The 15630-nt window shown below is 36.5% G+C and overlaps 1 protein-coding gene across 3 annotated transcripts in view; it reads right to left on the bottom strand.

The window, feature by feature from the left end:
* The window catches only part of FGD4 (FYVE, RhoGEF and PH domain containing 4), a 200026-nt gene that overhangs the window by 154882 nt on the left and 29514 nt on the right, over window positions 1–15630 (bottom strand). The gene's annotated exons all lie outside the window — the stretch shown is intronic.

Genomic DNA, 15630 nt, shown 5'->3' with positions numbered 1-15630 from the left:
AAAGGAAAAATATTTTTTTCCTAACCGGGTATTCTATTATCATACAGAAACTTAGAAAAATCCATGTTAACTTCAAACACGGTGAATAAATGTTGGACCCTCAGACACAGGAACAACAGACATCATATATGGATTAGATGTTTCAAGTAGGGTTCCTATTAATACAACTTCATTAAAAATTCACTAGTAATCTACTGGAAAAAAATGGGTTACTTGTATTCTTTATCTCAGTTAATAGCATTTTAAAATCCCTAGGTATTCGAAGCAATATGTAGAAAGCCCATGAATTTTTAAGAGACTTGGGCTGAAATACTCAATCTGTAATACAGTAATTGTGATCTCGGGCAAGGTATTTCATTTCTCTGAACCTCAGTTTTGCTGTCTATAAAATGACAGTATCTGTTTCAGAGGAGTAATGTTAACTTATCACCGAAAATATACAAAGGACACCATAAGGTCTACAGTACCTAGTAAGAATCTAAGTAGATCCTCAGATCACCGACCCTCCTTTGCTTTAGTTTTTCAGCATCTTTCTCTAAACCAATCCTCTCCAGTTTTTTTCCATACAACCTATTAAAACTTCTGACTCTGCACCCCAGGAGATGAGCATTTATAAATTATACATGGACGACTATACTAAGATATTATAAAACACACAAAAATAGAACTTTTAATAAGAGGATATAAAGGGAAAATGAAAAGCAGTTTTAAATATTGGCTTCGTAATATTACTTAATATCTCAAAGCATGATAAAGCTAAGCCAAAGTTCATATTTCACACAAGATGTACATCCAGACTTCAGAGAATCTTTGTGATGATTCTGATTTTAGTTTTTTGGCACGCTCTTGTCCTATCAGGTTAAACAGTCATTGTTTTTGCATCATAATGTGACTCAGAGCTACTAGAAGTGTAAGTGCTATTTACTTATTGTTCACTTGCATTTTATTGTTAGTCTTATCTTCAAATTGTGGTTTCCTTAAGAGTATTTTTGCACTCATGTATCATTTTGTAAGAGTTTAAAGCTAGCCAATATATTGTGTAATCCACTGAACCAAGTACATACGAACTGTAACATTTAGCAAAATACTAAGAGCAAAGACAAAAAAGCCCTGCCATCCCCTCTGAGTCACAGAGTTGCCTTTCTCCTTTCAGGAAGCCTTACCTAACACATGGGTTGTGACAATGTAACATTCAGACAAGGAAGTCACCATCAATAGATGTAATAACTGAGACGATTTTTCAACATACATAAAAAATGCTGGTAAGGATTTTTTAAAAATAAACAAAAGTTCGAAAATTTTCTACCAATACCTGCACTGTCTTACATACCTCCAAGTATACACACGTACCCTACACCCTACTTGACCTTCAACTTTTAATACAGCTCCTCCATGTTCTACATGGCTTAAAACAGTTACCTTTCTAAATTATAAGTCTGATCATGTTACCCACTCCCTTCTCAGATATCCTCATGGCACTACAACTCCTTACAGGGTAAAATCCAAACCCTTTAGCCTTGCATAAAAAGCCTATGATATGGGTAAGGATATTATCTATATTCAGCTTTATCTCTTACCAATGCCCACACTAAGCCTTATCCTGGAGCAAATGGTCTTGCATATCTTCACTCATTCAGCAAACATTTATTGGCTACCTATTATACACCAGGCATTGAAGAAGATAAAGAAGACCCAGTCATTCATTGCCTGCAAATGCCCAGACGCCCAGCACAATTATCATATAAATAAGATTACAGCATAATATGAAAAATACTCTAACAGAGATTTATACAAAGTATTATGAAAGCTTGGGGTCAGAATGCTTCCCAGCTCCTATCAGGTAGGTGTTCCCTCTTTCACCCAGAGTATAACTACGTCCCGTATTCCTTGTTTGATATCCTCTTACTAATCCTTCCCAAATCCAGTTCAAATGTCCATTTTTACTTCATAAACTGTCCTGGAAAGATTTCATGGCTTCTTCCCAGCAGTTCCTAGATCACTGCATCATATTGCTATAAATAACACTTACCACTACATTATTACGACATTTTCAATACAAGTTCTGTGGAAAGGTAAATCTTCAAATGTTACAAAGAGAGCTGGGCAAAGCTGCAAAATAATGATTCAACCTAATGAAAACTATCAAATGTTTAAAGTTAAGATAAGCCATTCAAGAAATGTATTTGCTCCACAGGGGTTTTTATTTACCCCCATTTTTAATGGAAGTGCAATATAATAGAGAAAGTGCGCATACGGACAGAGTCCAGTAACCTGTACCAGCCTTAGGCCTTTTAAGTCCCAGCAATAATCTGAATATCTGTATTCGGACACTATAGGAGCAATAATCTAGTTTTTAACCAGAACTCTTTTCAAAAATAAAAACTCTTTTAAATATCAAACGTCAAAGAACAGAAAAATTATAGCAGGAAAATATTTCAGGAATAAATAAGACACTTTAAATTGAGCCAGCTGTACAATCAATGTTTTAATTTTTCATACCGATCTGATACTGTTTCAAAACTAGTATCTATTTTCCTTGAAAATACTTATAGATTTTTAAATGCATGCTTGCTTTTTCCAAGCTTTTTGTTGTTGTTGTTGAAGGACATATACAGATTGCACTGTAAATTCAGTTAGTACTCCCAAACAGTTAAATGGAAAGAAGTGATAAAGGTTAAAAGAAATTTTGAGTTGAAAAATTTTAATGAGGAAATGCTCTTCATTGTCTAACAGAAAGGAAAGCAATCCTGTCCTTACTGAATTTAATTATTAATCATTTGATTATTCAGTTTTATTTATTTTATTTATTTTTTTTAAAGATTTTATTTATTTATTCGACAGAGATAGAGACAGCCAGCGAGAGAGGGAACACAAGCAGGGGGAGTGGGAGAGGAAGAAGCAGGCTCATAGCGAGGAGCCTGATGTGGGGCTCGATCCCAGAACGCCAGGATCACGCCCTGAGCCGAAGGCAGACGCTTAACCGCTGTGCCACCCAGGCGCCCCTGATTATTCAGTTTTAAAAGCGGAAGTCTTCACCCCAGCTCCTGGGAGCAGAGATGGACGATCAAAGCACTAGATACTCTCCAAGGTCCCTTTAAGCCCTAGGACTTTGGTTTCCATTGAAATCTGCATTCTATCTATACATGCTATATGTTCTGGGCACAAATAACAATGCAGTATTTGTAATAATGCCCAATAAGCTGACTATTTTAATGAAAACAGCCCATTCCACATAAATGTACACATACACACACACATAAACACAAACCCACAAAATACAACCCTGGAGGGCTGGGTCCCCTGAAGATATCCTTGAAGCACACTTAATGCTCTAACAGTACATTGTTTTCCATATTTGACAAACCAAGGACAGGCCATGTTTTCTTACAAAAGATCCTAGCAGTTAGATATTAGAAATTTCACTCCACACACTACCAACACTACAATATATTTATAATGTATACTTGTAGCGTGTGCTGGATAGATCAGTTTCAAAATGAGGACAGCTGTAAATGTTAAGGAAAATTATCGTTACTGCAATTCCCCATCTTAAGAGGACCAAGACATCTTTTAAGCATTATTATTTCAGGTGTAACAGTCTTGAATTAAGTTAATGGACAAAAATAACCCTAGATACACTTAGGCTAAAATACATAATGTTTCACAAGCATTCTCCTTCATATAACTCTGATTTCTAGCACGCCTTGGTCGGTTAAGCTCCGCATTCAGCTGGGGTCACGATCTCCAGACTGAGACTCACAGCAGGCTGTCTGCTCAGTGGGGAGTCTGCTTCTCCCTCTCACACTCCCTCTGGGCTCTCCCTCTCTCTCTCCGACTCTCAAATAAGTGAAATCTTAAAAAAAAAAAACCAAAAAACAAAAAACTGGTTTCTAGTTAAAGAAAAACAAGAAACTAAAAAATGTTAAAAAAGAATACTTAAAGAGACACTTTTTCTTAGTAGAAACTATGTTTTCCTATAAGCAACTTTCTAGTGACATAATGTAGAATACATGAAAAGTTGAAAATAGAAGCTCTATTTTGCTTCTAAAAATCCAAAGATTTCCAGATACTTTAATTCCTTCAAGTACATGCCTGCTCATTACAGAAGTCAGAACAAGTTATACCAGTTCAAGTTCTCCCATTTCCATTTTGTCCCAAGTATCACCCTGTGAATGCAGGAACAATAAGCATTAAATGAACATTTAAAAAAATGCAAAAGAAGCCCAGCACATTAGGTGACTGAAGACCTTTGTGTCTCAAAAACAAAAGGGGAGGTAGAAGCCTCAGACCATTCAAAAGAGAAAATGCCAGATTCTACGTTCAGACTTCATTTTTAAAATTAAAAAAAATTTTTTTAGACTTCCATTTTTTAAAGGACTTTATCCTTTTGTGGAAAGAGAACCACTGGACTTCTTTAGAATATATGGTACTCCAATTTTCTTTCACATTTATCAGTTCTTCCAGCATTTGGTTAATTCTTTCTGGATTAAGTACATTCGAGGTCAAAAGAGCATGACCTGAACTTTATGAGGTTTGGGCTGAAACAGATCCAAAATTAAATTAATATCAATCTCATAAATAAGGTTATAAATAAATCTTCCCACAAGTTCCTTTGCCTCCTGAACCAACTTTTGAGCTTTGAGCAGAATACATCCTAAAAGTAGCAATTCCAGGAAAACCCAGGGGCGTTATTCTTTACTATATTATTCTCATCCAAGTTGCTAAATAGCAATTATTCAGGGGCCATGAGAACAGGAAAAGAAAAACAGACCAAGGAAGGCTGTTCACCCACCGTCCCCCGACAACACATTCACAATTCCTGTTCTCCTGAAGCCAGCAATAGTTGTATGCCATGAGCACATTTTGATCATACCCAAAAGTATAATTACAATGAAAATACTAACATAATGTAAGGTCTTGAATTCCAGCCAATTTTAGATAGCGTTTAATAGCTGTAAGAGAGCCATAACATTTGCCAATAACTTTAATCAAATGATACTTAACACTTAATATAGTATTTTAGCAAAAACACCAGCTAGAAATAAAAGTCCCAAACTACTAATGAAAGTAATGCTCAGAGAGCATTTACATAAGAAAACTGTGATCTGCAAATGGAAAAGTACTTCTCCATTAAAGTTATTAATTCCTTAGCTTTCTCAATCATTAGGCTACTACTATGGCAATCACAATAATTCTTTTTCCTTTTTTAATTACTCACAAAAGAAAACAACACAATCACAAGATCTCCTTCTCTAGGAGTCTGTGACTATCAGTTGTTAACTTGTTCCCGCCGTAACTTTATAAATCAGGGGGCAAACACTTTCATACTGAAAAGTTCATAAAACGACAAAGGACCAAGTTTCCTTACTGAGGATGCAGAAATTTCACTAGATCATGCTGCCTCCTAGAGGCCAAAGTACATAAAAATAGGACATTCATCACAATTGTCTAGTTTCCACAACATCCCACAGCCTCAAGTTCAAGTGCTGACAGCCACCAAACAGAACGTGCCCTGCTTATTTTTTACTTTAAGTGATTCTCATTTCTGTGTAAATATATACCTGCATTAAAAAAACCCAAAAACTGAAATGGAGGGGCACCTGGGTGGTACAGTCAGTTAAGCATTTGACTCCTGGTTTCAGCTCAGGTCATGATCTCAGAGTTGTGAAATCAAGCCCCGGGTTGGGCTCCATGCTCAGCTCGGAGTCAGCTTGAGATTCTCTCCATCTCCCTCTCCCTCTGCCCCTCCCCCTGCATGTGTGCTCTCTCTAAAATAAATAAATACATAAATCTTAAACACCGCCCCCCCCCCAAAACTGAAACAGGTAAAAATGTCTACTGCAAATGACCGAACCCTGAAGAGATCAAGCAAATGACCTAAATATTCTGCTGTCAATCACAAAAAATGGAGTATTAAACAAATGCAAACACTGAAAATGTACACTAAGTTTAAATACAATGACCCAATCATCTTTAAATATCAAAAAGGTTACACTGCTATATTTTATAGAGCCACACACCTAAGAAAGCTGAAGTATAAAGTAAAATTTTACATGAAAGTAGAATGTCCTATTAAAATGACTAAGGTTGTTTCTCACCACAGCAAACATACTGAGAACGAACACATGTGCAAGCAACTGTTGTTGCAAAATCCTTGTTCAGGACATTACTGACAATCTGTAGAAAACACTAGATGAATAAAATGTCTTAATTCAAGGAAGTCAAGAACAATACAATCTTCCTCACTGCTTTTTGGCTACATGCTGCTTCAGTGTGTTCGTGTAATAAAAGATCTGGCAAGTGGGAAGTTTCAATGCATTCACACGGGGCAATTCTGTAGCAGAGTCACCCTGGGAATAAACATGCTCTCTAGCACAAAGAGCCACACTAAGTAGGCCAAAACACCGCCAAACGATATTTAGGATCACCAAGCCTTCATAAAAGACTTTCATGCTGTCACATCACCCAAAAGGGAAGAAAAATACAAAAAATCACAAGATATATTGTTAGAAACAAGAACATTAAAGATTATAAAAAGAGCAACTGTTTAAAGATTTAAATTTTCTAAGATTCTAAATTGAAGTCTAGTCAATTAAAGATATTTAGCAACAAAAATATTTGGTTAAAAGCATGCGTACGATCCTACTGAGTTGAATAAAAGAAAATAAAACCTAATAAAACCTAGGCTAGAACTACAGACCCATGGAAACCAAAACTTGTTCAAAACAAGCATTTGGTATAGACTCAGAAGCTGAGAAATAGCACACTGATACTGGTTTTAAAACATTCGTGATAAGGGGCGTCTGGGTGGCTCAGTCAGTTAAGTGTCTGCCTTCAGCTCAGGTGGTGGTCCTGGGATGGAGTGCTGCGTTGGGCTCCCTGCTCAGTGGGGAGTCTGCTTCTCTCTCTCCCTCTGCCCCTCCTCCCTGCTTGTTCCCTCTCCTAAATAAATAAATAAATAAATAAATAAATAAATAAATAAATAAATAAAATCTTTTTAAAAAAACACACTAGTGATTTAAAAAAAGATTTTAAAAGGCTTATAAAAGAGTAGGGATTCAAATACCAAAACACAAATTCAAAGGGATACATGCACCCCTATGTTTCTAGCAGCATTATTACAATAGCCAAGATATGGAAGCAACCCAAGTGGCCACTGATTTTTGAAGGAAACAGACAGACACACATACACAGAGGAATATTTTTCAGCCATAAAAAAGAATGAAACCTTGCCATTTGCAATAACATGGATGAAACTGGAGAGTATAATACTAAGGGAAATAAGTCAGAGAAAAACAAACACCATGATTCCACTCATATGTGGAATTTAAGAAACAAATGAGCAAAGGGGAAAAAAGAAAGACAAACAAAAACAAAGACAATTAGAGAATGAACTGATGTTAGCAGAGGAGAGTGGGGTAGAGGGATGGGTGAAAGAGGTGATGGGGATTAAGGAGGGCACTTGTGATGGGCACTGGGTGTTGCACCCATGTGCTGAATCACTATATTGTACACCTGAAACTAATAACACTGTATGTTAACTAACTGGAATTAAAAACTTTTTAAAAAAGACTAGGGATTAACAAAAGAGCAAAAGTCAAAGATTCTATCTAATACCGACCAGAGCATAGGGGCATCTTGTGGAGGATGCTAACAGTCCATGTGGAAAACCCTAAGTTCTCCAGGACCCTTACACCAACACTGTGAAGCTCTTGCCACTCTTCTCTTCAGTTCTTCAACAATTTCTGGCTGCCTGGGCATTCTAGATACTGAGAAAGAGAACTAACTTTAAAAGCTATAGCATCTTTTTTCTCCCATGACTCAACAGAAATCTAAGGGCTTATAGTTCAGAAAACCATGATGCATGTCCTAAATAGATGACTGGCCTAAAAATGCTAAATCCTCTATTCTTTTCTGTTCTTATGCCTAGACATGACAACCCCAGCGTAACTTACACTAAAATAAACACGAAATTAGGGTTTCTTTTCTGTGTGTGACAAGTATCCAAAAACACGTTGAAAAGAGGTAAATTTATTCTAAAGATGGAATGGTTTCTCACAGACTCGAAATGCAGCTCTGCAACTCAATCTCAAGAAAGACTAGAACTGGGAATTGGAAGGCCACCAAAAGCCATGGGAATGTCTGCTTCTCACCTCCATGTTTCATCTCATGAACTATTCTTTCTGTGTCCACAACCTTCTATGTTATTCGGTTCCCCTGGGCTACTACACGTAAGCCCAATTTCACACAGTAACATGATTTTCTCAGTTCAAGTTTCACATTCCTAGAAGGATGTATTTAAGTTTTTATTTAAATTCCAGTTAGTTAACATACAGTGTAATATTAGTCCTAGAAGACTAATATTTGGATTGGCCCAGGTAAGGTCTGCCTATTTATGATTAAGTCATCTGGGCCCAATCAACAGGGTACTGGGAAGCCCATCTATTGAGGATGAATTCTTACGCTTTTGTACAGCTGAAAATGTCTAAAATGTTTTTACTTCACCTTTATTTTTGAAAGATATTTTTAGTGATATAGAATTCTAGGATTTTTTTGTTTTGTTTTCGTAAAGATGTTGCTCCTTTGTTTTCTCACCTGCATTGTTTCAGATGAATCTGTTGTCAAAGACACTTATCTTTATTCCTCTAATGTGTGGTATCATTATGTATGGTATCATTTTCCTGCTGGCTGCCTTTTTTTTTTTTTAAATTTACGTAAGCTCCACATATAACGTGGGATTTGAACTCACAGCCCTGAGATCAAAAGTTGCATGCTTGGGACGCCTGGGTGGCTCAGTTGGTTAAGTGTCTGCCCTCAGCTCAGGTCATGACCTCAGGGTCCTGGGATCGAGTCCCGCATCTGGCTCCTTGCTCAGTGGGGAGGCTGCTTCTCCCTCTGCCTCTGCTACTCCCTCTGCTTGTACCCACTCTCTCTGCCAAAAAAAAAAAAAAAAAAAAGTTGCACGCTCTACCTACTGATCCAGCCAGGCGCCCCCCTCTGGTTGCTTTTTAGATGTTCTCTTCATCATGGATCTCGAGCACTGTGATGATGATGTGCTTCTGTGTAACTTTCTTAGTGTTTGTGCTTGGAGCTTACTGAGCTTCTTGGATTTATGGATTTATTGTTTCCATCAAATTTGGAATTTTTTTGGCTATTCCTTCAAAATGTTTTTCTGTCTCCACCCCTTTCAAGGATTACAAGTAAACTATATCAGGCCACTTAAAGTTGTCCAAGGTTCGCTTACCTTCTTTTCGCTTTTTCTCAGTCTTGTCCCCCTACCCTCATTTTATTTCAGATAATTTCTATTATGCTCAAAAGTTCCTTAGACTTTTAGAGGCTCAGTCATTTAGGCATCTGCCTTTGGCTCAGGTCATGATCCCAGGGTCCTGGGATAGGGCCCCACATGAGGCTCCCTGCTCAGCAGGGAATCTGCTTCTCCCTTGCCCTCTGCCCCCCCCCCCCCACAATGCTCTCTCTTACATGCATGTGCCTCCTTCTCTCAAATAAATAAAATCTTTAAAAAAAAAAAAAGTTTCTTAGTCTTTTCTTCTGCAATGTCTAATCTGCCATTAATGCCAGCTGGTGTGTTTTTCATCTCATATTATGGTTTCCATTTTTAGAAGTTCTATTTTGGTCTTCTTTTCATCTCCCAGGTCTGTTTTTAGTATGTTGTTGTTGTTGTTGTTGTTGTTTTAAACACATGTAATACAGGTATAATAACCTGTTTTAATGTCTTCTGATCATTACAATGTCTGTTAGTTCTGGTTTGGTTTCAAGTGATTATCCTCCTCATTAAGGATTATGTTCCTGTTTCTCTGCATGCCTACTAATCTTTGATTGAATGTCAGACATTGTCAATGTTATTCTGCTGGATATTGGATATTTTCATATTCTTATAAATACTAAGTTTTCTTCCAAAATGCAGTTAGAAATTATGTGAAAACTGTCTGTACCTCTCAGATCTTGCTTTTATGATTTGTTAGGTAGGTCCAAGGCATTGCTCAGTCTAGGGCTACTTATTGTGTACTATGAAGGCAAAAATCATTCTGAGTATTCTCCCCAAGGTCCCATGACTCAGAAAACAATACTAAACAATACTATTCCCTTTAAGCACTGGGCATTGTTTCTTATAATCTATATCAGTGGTTTATCATGATAAACCTTTGGGTGGTTTCCTTATATGCAAACAATGATCAGCATTCTATAGAGGGTCCCTCTGCAGATCTCTGGGGATCTCTTTGCAGCTCTCTTGTCTCTGGTACTCTGTCCTACAAATCCTAACCACAATGATCTCTGATTTCTCAACTCAGAGTCCTCTGGGCTCCTGAGATCTTCTCCTTCCCTGAGCTGTGGACTAGAAGCACTCTCAAGGCAGTAAAAGTTGAGAAATCTTAGGACTTGCCTCATCTATTTCCCATCTCCCAGGGATAACATTTCTGAGGATCATTATTCTTTGCTACCTATGCCATGTCTTTTGTCTGTTTTGTTTGTTGGTTGGTTATTTTTATTTTGTTTAAATGGGAGGGTAAATTCAGTTATCCCATCTTAGGCAGAAGCATAAGTTAGAACCGATCCATTTGGAGAGGGAGAGAAGAAACAATTCAGAGACTGACTGGTAGATACCCCAAAAAGTATCTACATTGCATGGATTCTATAATAAAGAATACTCAGGAGCACATGGAATTTATCAAATCATGCCAGGCATACCTGACATTTACTGATTTTTTTAAACAAATATTTATTGTCTAAAGTATTCCAGATTGTCAGGATGTACAAGTGAAGAAAATGTGGTTTCTGTCCTCCTGCAGCTTATAATTCTATAGAGAAGACAGAGACTAAATAAACAAAAGTTCATAGGTAATCTGGGATGAGAGTGACAGATGACCCCATAGTGTAGGGTCCTGAAATGAATCAAACCTCAGAAACTAAAATAAGCAGTAAATGTAAGGGTGTGGGGAAAGGACAAAATGGGTGAAGGGAAGTGGGAGGTATAGGCTTCCAGCTATGGAATGAAGAAGTCACAGGGATGGAAGATACAGCACAGAGAATATAATCAATGGTATTGTAATAGTATCATATGGAGACAGATGGTAACTAGATTTGTTGTGAGCAAAGCGAAATGTATAGACTTGTTGAATCACTATGTTATATGCCTGAAATGGACTTAATGTTGTATACCAACTATATTTCAATTAAAAAAAAGTAAGTGTAGGGAACATTGAAGAGCTAAGAAATCTTGTCAGAATAGACATTTCAAAGCCTAGTTTTAGAAATTTCTTATTTTAAACTTTAGATGAAGTAACCAATTGCCTTATTTCATCATTTACTAAACTGATAAAAATAGCAATAAGAAATTATGTTTAGTACCTAAAAAGTTTCCCCTTTCACATTCCACAAGGAAGTGGACAGCCACTATTGTGGTAGGATTACGATTAAAACTTTTAGAAGCCAAAACCAAAGAAAATTTTGAAAGCAGCAAGAGAGAAGTAAGTCGTCACAAAAAAAGTATCCTCAATAAGACTATAAGCAGATTTCTCATCAGAAACTTTGGAGGCAAGACGAGAGTTGGTCAATATATTCAAAATGCTAAAAGAAAAAAAAACCTCTCAACCAAGAACCCTATATCCAGCAAAACTGTCCTTCAAAAGCCAGGGAGAAATGAAGTCATCCCCACACAAATAAAGGCTGGGAGAGCCTGGGACCACTAGATATGCCCTGTAAGAAAGTCTCAAGGAAGTGAGTACTACATGGCAAAATAAAAAGAACACTAGACAGTAACTCAAAGCCATATGCAGAAAAAAAGACTTCAATAAAGGTAAATACATGGCAATAATAAAAGTTGGTATTATTTTAACAATGGTTTGTAATTCAACTTTTTGTTTTCTACATGACTTAAGACACTAATACATCAAGGAAAAAAACAATTATCAGTACAAAAGCTAAAATTACTGTAACTCTGATTTATCACTCAAAATCTTGTTTTCTACATGAAAAACTAATGCATTTAAAAGAATTACTAGTTTGTTTTAGGGCACACAATATACGACGATGTAATTTTTTTACATTAACAACCCAAGGTAGTGAAAACGGAGCTGTAAAAGAGCAGATTTTTTTTGTATGTCATTGATGTTAAGCTGGTATATTCAAATTTGTGTTAAAACTTTAGGGTTAAATGTAATCCCCATGGTAACCACAGAGAAAATAGCTATAGGATATACATAAACGGAAATGAAAAGGCATGTAAACATTTCACTACAAAGAAAAAATAGGTCAACCAAGGAAGACAGTATGCAGGAAACAAGGGAATATAAAAGCTACAAGGCATACAGGCATATAGAAATAGCACAATGACAGGAGTTTCTCCTTATCGATAATTACTTTAAAAGTAAATGGATTAACCTCTCCAATCAAAAGACAGATTGGCAGAGTGGATCTCAAGTAAGTCTCTCACAGATGGCATATAATTGGATTGTGTTTTTATCCAAAGACACAAAAAGACTGGAAGTGAAAAGATGGGAAAAAGATATTCTATGCAAATACTAACCAAAAGTATGCAGGAATGACTACACTAATATCAAAAAACATGGACTTTAAATAAAAAAAATTACAAGAGACAAAAAGGACATTATATATTAAGAGGTTCAATAGAGCAAGAAGATAAGAATTATAAACATTTATTTACCTACAGACAGACCATCAAAATATATGAAACAACTACTGATAGACTTGAAGGGAGAAATAAAATGTTCTACAATAGAAGTTGGAACCACCAGTCAGATGTAAGGCCATCAAGGTCTTAACACAATAAACCAACTAGACATATACAATAGACATATATAGAACACTCTCCCAACAACAGAATACACATTCTTCAACTGCACAGGGACATTTTCTAGGACAGACCATATATTAGGACAATCTCAAAGATTTTTTTAAATATCAAAGTATATTTTCTGACTACAATGGGATGAAGTTAGAAATAACACTAGGGGGCACCTGGGTGACTCAGTCAGTTAAGTGTCTGCCTTCAGCTGGGTCATGATCTCAGGGTCCTAGGATGGAGCCCCACATCGAGCTCTCTGCTCAGCGGGCAGTCTGCTTCTCCCTCTCACCCTCCTTCTGTACTCTTCCCCTCTTTCTTGCTCTCTCTCAAATAAATAAATAAAATCTTCCAAAAAAAAAAAGGAAAAATCAGAAAATTCATGATACCGTGGAAATTAAACACACTTTTGGAGAACCAAAGGATCAAAGAAGAAATCACAAAAGAAATCAGAATACTTAAAGAATGAAAATAAAGGCAAAATACAAAAACTTATGGGAAAGCAGTAAAAGCAATATTAAGGTAGAAATATATAGCTGTAACTGCTTATGTTAAAAAACATGAATGATTTCAAATCAACAACCTAATTTTACAACATAATGAGCTAGAAGAAAAAAATGAACTGAAAGCAGAAAACATTATATACAGCAGAGCTTATTAAAGAGATTAGAAAAGTAACAATCAGTGAAACGAAAAGCTGGTTCTTCAAAAAGATGGATTAAAGTGATAAACCTTTAGCTAGATGAACCAAGAAGAAAAGAGAACACTCAAAGTACTAAAACCAGACATTAAAGTAGGGATATTACTACCAATACTACAAAAATAAGAATGACAGTACTATGAACAGTTCCACACCAACAAACTGGATAATCTAGAGGAAATGCACAATGCCTAGAAACACAAAACCTATCAAAACTAAAGCACAAAGAAACAAAATCTGGCTAAGCCTATAACTACTAAGGAGATTGAATCCCTAATCAAAAATCTCCCAACAAAGAAAAGATAGGTTCACTGGAGAATTCTACCAAACATTTAAAGAAGAACCAATACCAATCCTTCTCAAACTTAAAAAAAAAAAAAAGAAAGAAAGAAAGAAAGAAAGAAAGAAAGAAAGAAAGAAAGAAAATCAAAGATGGAATAATACCTAATTCATTCGAGGAGGTCAGCATTACTCTGATACCAAAACCAAAAAGATATTACAAGAAAAGAAAACTACAGGCCAATACCCTTATGAACGAACACTGATACAAAATTCTCAACAAAATACTTGCAAACAATTCAGCAACATAATAAAATAATTATATCATGACCATGCTAAATTTATTCCTAGAATCAAGGATGGTCCAAAATATGAAAAAATCACATCAATAAAATGAAGGGGGAAAAGCACATGATCATCTCAACTGATGCAGAAAAAGCATTTGACAAAATTCAATACACTTTCATGATGATACTTAACAAACTAAGCATAGAAAGAAACAACCTCAACATAATAAAAGTCATATATAAAAAACCAATAGTGAACATCAGACTCATTTGAGAAAGACAAAGCTTTTCCTCTATGATCAGGAACAAGGCAAGGATGCCTGCTTTCACCACTTCTATTCAACATAGTACTGGAAATTCTAGCCAGAGGAATTTGGCATGAAAAAGAAATAAAAGACATCTAAACTGAGGGAAGAGGTAAAATCATGTGTTTGCAGATGATGATCCTATTGGCCATTTAAGAAACCCTAAAACCCTAAAGATTACACACACACACACACACACACACACACACACACACCTGTTATAACTGAAAAATAAATTCAGCAAAGTCAACACACAAAACTCAGTTCCATTTCTGTAAACAATGAACTGAAAAGAAAATTATGGAAATACATTTGCAATAGCATCAAGTAGACTACTTAGGAATATTTGTACAATGAAAACTATAAAACATTGCTGAAAGAGATTTTAAAAGACAAATGGAAGAGCACCTCGGTTGCTCAGTCAGTTGAGCATCTGACCCTTGGTTTAGGCTCAGATCATGATCCTGGGGTTGTGGGATCAAGCCCCACATCTGGCTCTGTGCTCAGCCTGCTTCTCTCCCTCTCCTTCTGCCCTCCCCCTGCTTGTTCTCTCCCTCTCTCTCTCAAATAAAATCTTTAAAAAGTATATTGGTAAAATGTCACTACTACCCAAATCAATCTACAGATTCAATCCCTATCAAAATCCCAATGACATTTTTTGCAGGAATAGAAAACCCCGTCTTTTTTTTTTTTTAAATGATTTTTTATTATATTATGTTAGTCACCATACAGTACATCCCCGGTTTCCGATGTAAAGTTCGATGATTCATTAGTTATGTATAACACCCAGTGCACCATGCAATACGTGTCCCCCTTACTACCTATCACTGGTCTATCCCATTCCCCCACCCCCTCCCCTCTGAGGCCCTCAGTTTGTTTCTCATAGTCCATAGTCTCTCATGTTTCATTCCCCCTTCTGATTACCCCTCCTTTCTTTATCCCTTTCTTCCCCTACCGATCATCCTGGTTCTTATGTTCCATAGATGAGAGAAATCATATGATAATTGTCTTTCTCTGCTTGACTTATTTCACTTAGCATTATCTCCTCCAGTGCCGTCCATGTTGCAGCAAATGTTGAGAAATTGTTCTTTCTGATAGCTGAGTAATATTCCATCGTATATATGGACCACAACTTCTTAATCCAGTCATCCGTTGAAGGGCATCTCAGCTCCTTCCACGATTTAGCTACTGTGGACAATGCTGTTATGAACATTGGGTGCATATGGCCCTTCTCTTTAC

This window comes from Ursus arctos, unplaced genomic scaffold (genome assembly GCF_023065955.2).
Source record: "Ursus arctos isolate Adak ecotype North America unplaced genomic scaffold, UrsArc2.0 scaffold_26, whole genome shotgun sequence".
In the NCBI taxonomy this organism is placed as follows: domain Eukaryota; kingdom Metazoa; phylum Chordata; class Mammalia; order Carnivora; family Ursidae; genus Ursus; species Ursus arctos.
Note: the sequence above shows the minus strand (reverse complement) of the source record. Positions and strands in the feature narration are given on the sequence as shown.